Consider the following 8,903-nt stretch of genomic DNA (forward strand, 5'->3'; position numbering starts at 1 on the left):
GCGGTTATGCCCGACCTGACGTGAACGCCCCATTAAAAGGCCCTTCGGGCAGAAGAGAAACTTCTTCTTGAGACTTCTAATCTCTTGAATACAGTGAGAGCGCGCTATCTGCACTCTTAGCCTTCGTCTTCTCTTTGCTTCTCCTACAGAGTACTGACTTAAGCATCAGAGTATTCCCGCCAAGCAAGCCCCCGGGGATTCTTCTTCTTCTTCTTCATCTCAGGTACATCCCAAGAGCCACGTGAGTGCCAGTTAGGAGTGACTGGATCGCGCTACATTAGTTATTAGTCATAAAACTTCAACTGGTTGTAGGTGATGATCAATTGAACAATGAATGACGTGTCAAAGTCGAAAACAAAGCTTAAATCTACACATCTTCTTCTTCTCTTTCTTCTTCTCTCCATTTTCTTCTTCTTTTTCTTCTCTCTATTTTCTGTGAAGAAGAAGAAAAGGGGGAAGAGAGAAGAGGAGGGGCGTGTATACCAATTTGTTTATTTTGCTGAGAAGGTTCAACTCTTCAAGAAGCTTAGCCTGCGCAGAGTAGCATAACATGGCGACCAGGATTAACATACATAATAATTTTTTTATAAATTTAACAAATGGGAAAAGGTTGGTGTTGGTGTTACCAATATTCACACCATTCCCATAGTTGTCACCGGAGTTGTAGGTCACGGGCTTCATTTTTCTCTATTTCTCTGCAACACTTGTATGCATGGATTAATCTTCCTAGATACATTCTGCTGAGCCACCCAAAAATCGAAACCTAATGCGGTCAATATCTCCAAGAAGAAATCAACCAACAGGATGAAGCATAGTTGTCATCCGATGAAGAATCGTCACCGGAAGATGTATGGAATATCTTGAGTACTATGACCACTTGCAACTGTTAGGGTTTGGGTTCAAGTGTTTTCTCAAAAGTACAAGGAGTGTAATGAGTTGCTCGAGTAAAGGCAGAAATGGTATTTTGCAAATAAATCAGGTGACATCTAAGGATAAAAATGTAATTCTATACGTTTTCCGTCTAAGTCATTGACAGTGTGATTTTTTTGGAAAATAAAAGGAAGGTTTTTGCTAAAGTGAAACTATAGGAGAATTTTTTATGATTGTCAGAAATTTCAGGGGAGGTTTTTGCATTTTACCCATATTTTTTACACATATATAGAAGGTTTTAGGAACATTGTAGGAATGAGAAATCATGCGGCTTTATTTTTTTTTTCGAGGCTTCTGCAAAAAGAGGGAACATGGGAGTTGGTCGTGGGGTTCTAATTTCATTGGATTGAACTGTAAAGGCTTTATCTTTGTATGACTTTTCCCAAAAATAGAGAGTGGTTCTTGAATTTAAAGAGGAAAACGGGAGCTGGTTCATAAGTTTTGATCCCATTTTGTATTTTATATTAGGTTTGGTTTGAAGGAAAATGTAGGGAAAGGAAACAAAAGTTAGGGAGACCTTTACAAATCTTGTATTGGTTTCCTTATCTTTCCTTTCCTTTTCCTACCTTTTCTTTCAAACCAAAACATAGCCTTAGGGAGAAGCTAGGAAGAAAGTGGTGTTTGCTGCTTTGATAAAAAAAAGTGGTTTTCGTGTTTACAGATGTGTAAACAAACAAATGAAGATGCAATGATGAACCGTCCAAAACTACTAGGAGTAAGCATAGTTGGGCTTAAACTGAATAACCGAACTTAATTTTCAGTTTCGATGCATTCGGTTTGGTTTAATCGGATATATGGTTCAGTTTCGGTTTTTAATTTCGGTTATTTAATATTCGGTTTTCAGTTTCGGGTAACAATTTGAGATTCGGTTAACCGAAATTATAAGGGTATATTAGTAATTATACTAATAACCCTTTTTGGCCCGCCAAAACCCAAAAGCTAAAACCCAAAACCATATTGATTGACGACTGTCGAGTGTCGAGGGGAGGTAGCCAGGTAGGCGACCGTCTAAGTCTGACCGTCTTCCCTCGTTCCGAAGCAACAACTGAACTCAAATTCTGGCAACGGCAAGCGGCAAGTCGGCAGCAACTGAACTGAAGTCTCTCATTCAACTTCGAGTCTTCGACCATTTTTTTTCTTTTTCTTCTTCTCTCATTCGACCAATCCCTCTGACCTCTATCCTCTATATTGTTTTTGACTTTCTGAAGTCTCAAACTCCAGCATCGACAAGCAGCAACAAGTGGACAGCAGCAACCGGCAAATGAAATCCCAAGTATTTATTGTTTTTTTTTTTTCTTTTTCTTCTCTCTCATTCCCTGCAATTTTCTATCAGTATTGAATAAAAAATGAAATAATTTTTGGTTAAAGATTCAACCTTTATCTCATTTTGGTTTTAATAAAAAAAAACCGAATTAACCGAAAAAAAAAATTCGGTTCGATTTAACCTAAATTTGGTTTCGGTCAATTGCCATTTTTCTGAATTCGATTTTATACCAAACAAACCTTTTGCTCACCCCTAAAAACTAGTACAGAAATATTATTCCTACCCATTGCATGATCAGTCAATCTCAAACTTTAATTAAAAATAGCATTTATATACGTAACTTTGGTTTCAAAGAGCCATTACTCATTAGTCATTGAAAAAAGAAGTGGTCGTTTGAACTTGAAGTAGAATATTGCTTTCATCAGCTTATAAATTGGGTAGTTCAATTCAAAAGATCGATATGTATGAGTAAAAAAAATGCTACAAATTATAAGGAATAATCCCAGCTTTACGAAATTTATTTACATTTTATTTTACAATGTAGAAATGCATTGTCCAGCTCAATATTCCTTCCCCATCTTCTTCAATTCCTATTAAATTTTTTGATTTTTTTAACCTTTTTATTGTTTCCGCATCAACTACATAAGAAGCATCTGTTCTTGCTTCCCAAAGTAGTCTCTTCTTTATCCAAAAAGTTTCCTCTTTAGATAATTACAGATTGTATGAGATAAATCATTAGATATTAAATTAATTTAATTTACAAAATAGATTAATGGATAACTTACTTAAATTAATTGAGCAATTATCAAAGATGTCTAACATATAGGAAACTAATTAATACCAACTGATTGGTGGCCAGTTGGTACGTTAGTTGGATAGTCCCAGTGGAGATGCGGATTGGAGTCCTCTTATTACCATTTATCTTTGAGTGTTATTGAAGTGTTGTCTTAAATACCAAAATAAAAAGGGAAATTAATTAATTATGTTTTAAAAATTATATTTAATTTAGCTAAACTAATTTAGTTGAGTTAATATAGATATTATATTGATTTATATTTACTTTAATAAAACCAGATTATTAGGTAAATTACTTAAATTAACTAATTATTTATCTTATATTAATTACGAATTTACAATTGCAATATAAAGATCCCAATTATGTTATGCCCATTATACCCTTATTATGTGGGTCCCAATTGCAATGATTTAAACAATTAATTATAGTTTTATATAAAAAGACTATTAAGCCATATTAATAATTAATTTATTGTTAACTTAAATAAAATACTTGGATTATCTATTGTGTCGTGTAATCTAGATTAATTACCTATCTATTTAATTTAAGGGGGCGTTCTTTTTTTGGATTTTGAGAGGGGGGAAAGTTGGTCAATGGAATTTTGGTTCCCATTGACCAAGAATCCCATATTCATTTTTCAGATTAATGTGGAAATCAGGAAAAGTTTATTTTCCTGGGTATCAATTACCCAGGTAAGTGATACCCATCTCCTAGGTGGGTAAATAACTTTCCCACCTACGAGGAAAGTTGATAACACTTGAATGGAACAAAAATGCCCCTTTTAATAATGGATTTTTATGACTAAAATGGTCATTACATTATTTATCTAAGAAATAAAAGAACATGGGTAAATGCAGTTACGCGGGTAAGTGTTTCCTAGGAAAAGCTTACCCAGGTAATTGCATTTACCCAGGTAAGTAACTTACCGAAAAGCGAATGGGGCCTAAATGGTTTTTAATTCTACATTGATGGGTAAATAATTGACCACCTAGGCATAAACCCAAAAAATAATGCTTGGACTTGGATAGAGATGGCAATTTTCTCTATCACCATAAGATACTTGGTCTTCTCCAAGTTTGATATAGATATTTTTCTGGAAAGGATGGGGATAGGGACAAAGATAGGTATTAATTCAAACTAGTGGGGACCCATGCGATGCACAAACTTTGTTAATGGAAAGCTAAATTATAGAAATACATAAGAGCAGACAATTATTTTATATTTTAACATTTAAATAATTAATGATTATACATATTTTATATACTACTTTTAATAATTCTTTACAATAGAAAAATAACAATAATTAATTTCAGCTAGGGTTATTTATCAAAATGATGAAACTGACCAACCCAACCCACTTGAATTGAGTCGCCGAGTTTTCTAGTATTTCTACTTGGCTTCAGTTCAACAATTTCCCAACTTGACCAGGTCGAGTATTTCTACTTTGTTTTGGTTCAACAATTTCCCAACTTGATCAGGTCGGGCCAATTTCAATTTGGCCATTTGTAAACAGCCAAAACCGAACTACCTACTTAACCATAAATATATATTAATATTTTATATTTTAAATATAAATTTTAATATGGAAAAGTGAAAAAATTCCCATATTTCTTATTCTAAAATATTTCATATTGTAAAATTAATTATTTAATAATATCACTGTATTTTTTAAATTTAAATTTAACTTTTAAAGTTTAAATCTTTTGAAATGACTGGCCAAACTGAAAACCGACACAAATTGACACAACTCGAGTTGACTGCTTTTCTATAATGGGCAGTCGGTTTTGGGTGATAAACTCCCTAACCTAAAGGTTGATTTGGTTGGCTAAATAACTTGCAACCGAACCAAACCAATCCATAAGCACTCCTAAATTCAGCTAAATTAATAACATAATCTCTAATAATTAACAATAAATTTTCTATTTATTCATAGAAATTATCATTTTTTTTTTGAAATATTGGTAACCCATATTTGGTTATTTTCTTAGTTAATTTGTGTTCATCTCTAATAATCTATGAGAATTATCTTTGATAATTGTTGGTTAATTTCTCTTAATTTCTACTAATTCTTGACGGTTTCTTAAATTATTGGGATATATTAGTAAGTTTCTATGTTTTCTATTGATTTCTAGAAATTATCATATTGTTTTTGGAAATATTGGTAACCTAATTTTCGTTATTTTATTGGTTAGTTTTTGTTCATCCCTACTGATTTATGACAATTAATGGTAATTTTTGATAAATTTTTTGTGTAGTAATTTTTTCTAATTACTATAATTTTTTTAAGATTATTAATAATTATCCACGTTGATCTTTGGTAATTTATTATAATTATTAGAAATAATATTGATAACTTTTGGATAAGACATTTTTTTTTTAATATTGATAATTTTCTATTGGTAACCCATATTTGGTTATTTCTTGGTCAATTTTTGTTCATCTCAATAATCTATGACAATTTAAGGTAATTTCTGATAAATTTCGCTGTTTATATTCATTTCTGGTAATTATTATTATTTTTTGAAAATTATTGATAACTTTTGATAATTTATCAAAATTTCTGATAATATTGGCAATTTACTTTTTGATAATTATTTATGATAATTTTGGTAATTTATCATATTTTATGGAGATATTATTAATTCATTTTTGGTAATTATGACATTTTGCTTAAGTATTTGTAATTTTTATGGAAGTTATCATATTTTCTGATAATACTGATAAATGTTTGATTATGTTCTTGGTTATTTTCTCTTAATTTATACTAATTTATGACAATTTCTTAAATTATTGATAAATTTCTATTTTTTTTACTAATTCACACCCTATATTAATCACTAATATTAGTAATTATTGATATTAACCATTATTGTTATAATAGTTAATAATTTAATTTATATAATTTAATGACATAAAATTACTAATGTTATTTGCAATATATTAATGCTAATCGTTATTACTGTAATTAATATTAATCATTGTTATAATAATTAAATTATTATTATTAAACAAATAATAATAATAGTTAAAATTATTATTATGAAACCGTGTATGACACGGTATATAAACTACTGGATCGAAAGTTGTCGTTGACCTGTTACACAATTTATCGAAAACGGGTTGGCATTGACCCGTTTCAGGTCACCTTCTTCACCTGATTTTAGAAAACAAGTTATTTTACAGTGTTTTCCCCTTTTTTTGGTTTTCTTCTTAAAGTTTTTCTTACCAATCAATCCTATAGTATTTTCACTATATATTCAATACAAAAAGATGGATTAAAATACCCGGATTCAAGAACCAAAGTAAATTGTTCGTGCCCAGTGTTCTTCCTTCAAAACAGTGTCTTTCTACCCCTGTTTTCAGTCAAAAAGCAAAAAAAAAAAATTGATATATATTGGTAACAAATAAAGAAGAATGGTGATGGGGAGGTGGTTTACCCATTTGGGCGATGAATCAGAGTGGTTCCGCCCCTGTACTTTTGTCTAAACCAGAGTAGTTCTGCCTCTATTTTTTGTCCAAAATAGTATCTTCCCGCCCCTTGTTTATGGTGAAAAAACAATAAAACTTAAACTGCGTTTGGAATAGAGAAGAAAGAAAGGAGATGGTGAAACCATTTACCTATATTTTGTCCTTCTGCCCTTGTTTTTCTCTCTCAACAATAGAGTTACTTCCACCATTGTGAAAGGTATGGCATGAAAAGAAAAAAGAGATATAGGCATTGATCATAAGAATATAACGAAGAAAAAGAATGGGACAAATCTGATTTGAAGAATAGAAGAAAAATCAAGGTTTAGAAAGTTGATCGTGTTTCAGTTGGACACCATCTAGGAGAGGTTTGACTTCATGGAAAGTCAATCGAACGTGGCCAACCACGAATCAAGTCTAGGATTTTGATTGGTTAGATACAAAAAAAACATGGATTAAAAAAATTCAAAAATTTAAAAAAAGAAGAAAATTTCTTCACTTCCTTCCTTAATATATTAAAAGAATAAGTCCCCACATTGTTGATTTCACCCCAAATGTAATATATTAAATATTTTTCAAATATTATTTGTATATATATTCTTAAATAGATTTATATTCATTTCAACTCAAAAAATTGTTATTGAAGTGTTTAACCGATTTAGATTGATGGATTTTTTTTTTCTTTTTCTTTTTCTTAACTAAATCATTTTTCTAGAACAAACTTTTAATTAAAATAAAAAAAAAATCAGGGACTCAAGTCCTCGATGGGGAACCTGTGTCCACATTGGGGATCAAAGATGGGGTTCATTTTTCTCTGGACAGGGATTGAGGTCGGTGTCGGGAGTTGCTTCGAAATCGGGGTGGATGATGGAGAGTATGGTCCCCACCATTGACATTCCACATTCCTAGATTAGGACAGATTTGTCCAATTGAGAATTTTACTTCAGTTTCTCTTTAACAAAGCTGGGGCAGCATCACACCGATTAATCCTATTAGTTCAAAGCTGGGTTACCCACGTTCAATGACGATGAAGGGATCTGGGATAAAGGAGACCAGTAAAATAAACCCTTCTTTTTATGGACTAGGAGGTGAAAAAAATAAAATAAACCTTTAAATAAATAAAGAGAAAATGGACCATGAAAATAATTTAATACATACGCAAAGGCAAATTCCCCCTTTGAAAGCTTCAAAATCCTTGGTCAAATGGGAACCGAATATATCCTATATTTATTGTTCATTCAGTGCTAGCTTGTAATTGCCCAAACAAATTCATCGATCAAAATCATTTGTTTCTGAAATAGCAGGACAAGAAGAAGTAAAATGAAAATGTAAGCCATACAAATATATACAAACTAAAACTGATCGAATCATGGTGAAGCTTCTTCACCTGTAACCATGATCGTCTGATCCTCATTTCAAATCAACGATACAAAGACTTGAATGGGCCTTGGACCGTGAAGAGTCATTCCAGAAATCTCTTGGGAGTTGGGACACATCAAAGACTATTAGCCGGCCAATATAATAACCTCTTCTCCTGTCATTAACGTGATGTCTTCCTCGATTGATCAACCTTCTTTAATTTTCTATCCAAGGCAGACTTCTAAACGCCTAGCGCACACGGTGCAGATGTACTTCCTCCTGGGAATGAACCAGAGAGGAAGGCCACAGAAACTGTATCGACTCTCTACGTCCATAGCTTGCACTATCCCTCCACAATAAGGGCATGCACCAGAAGCTTGTCGTTTCCCAAACACAGTCTCTTGTTTGTCACACACAACCAGAAAACGCATAGTTTCTTTTTTGGGTTCTCTTGATTGATTTGGCCAGAAGTATAGTGGTGGTGTACTTAATATTTATTGATAATCAGAGAAGTTCTGGACCTGGACAAACAACCTGTACCGTATTATTTTAACGTATAACCCCAGAATGTTTTTATTGAGCAGCATAGCAACGCCTGAAACATTGAACAAAGGCTTCTGGCACGGACCTCCTCCCTCTGACGGGCTGAGGCTGAGAGTGCTGGGTTTCCCCGAGCTCTAGTGTCGGGGACACCGCTCACATGGAAAGGGTTAAAACAAGACCAGAGGAGGAAACTAAAGGAAATAGGCAAATTAAAATTGGTCTCTATTCATTACGGAAGGCCTTTTACATATTTATAGCTACCCAACCATTAACCATTGCCGATCATAACGGTTACAATCATTCCATCATCTGGCTAATTATTCGGTGGACCTGATGGTCTTGGATTCTGGAGGAGACACGCGTCCCTGTGCGAGGTCTTCCAGCTTGTTTTAATTTGTTGGCAGGTGACCCTAATTTTCCCACTTGGCATCAATCTCTGTTGTTGCTTAATTCCCATTGTATAAGTACCTCTGTTGCAGTTTGGGTTCCCTTTTTGATCTTCCGCCGCCCGCCGGTCGAGAATGGCCTTTGGAGTGGGGTGCAGAA

General features: G+C 33.1%; 1 long non-coding RNA gene across 1 annotated transcript; it reads right to left on the reverse strand.

The window, feature by feature from the left end:
- Positions 1–526: 526 nt before the first annotated feature.
- LOC148790778 (uncharacterized) lies at positions 527–8,575 on the reverse strand. The gene is made up of 5 exons (XR_016077225.1): positions 7,614–8,575; positions 6,609–6,657; positions 6,428–6,527; positions 6,275–6,343; positions 527–2,246 (listed from the first exon to the last, which is right to left on the reverse strand). It is a non-coding gene; the product is annotated as an uncharacterized LOC148790778 (long non-coding RNA).
- Positions 8,576–8,903: the final 328 nt, after the last annotated feature.

This window comes from Nelumbo nucifera, chromosome 6 (genome assembly GCF_055504915.1).
Source record: "Nelumbo nucifera cultivar China Antique chromosome 6, China Antique-T2T, whole genome shotgun sequence".
Taxonomy (NCBI): domain Eukaryota; kingdom Viridiplantae; phylum Streptophyta; class Magnoliopsida; order Proteales; family Nelumbonaceae; genus Nelumbo; species Nelumbo nucifera.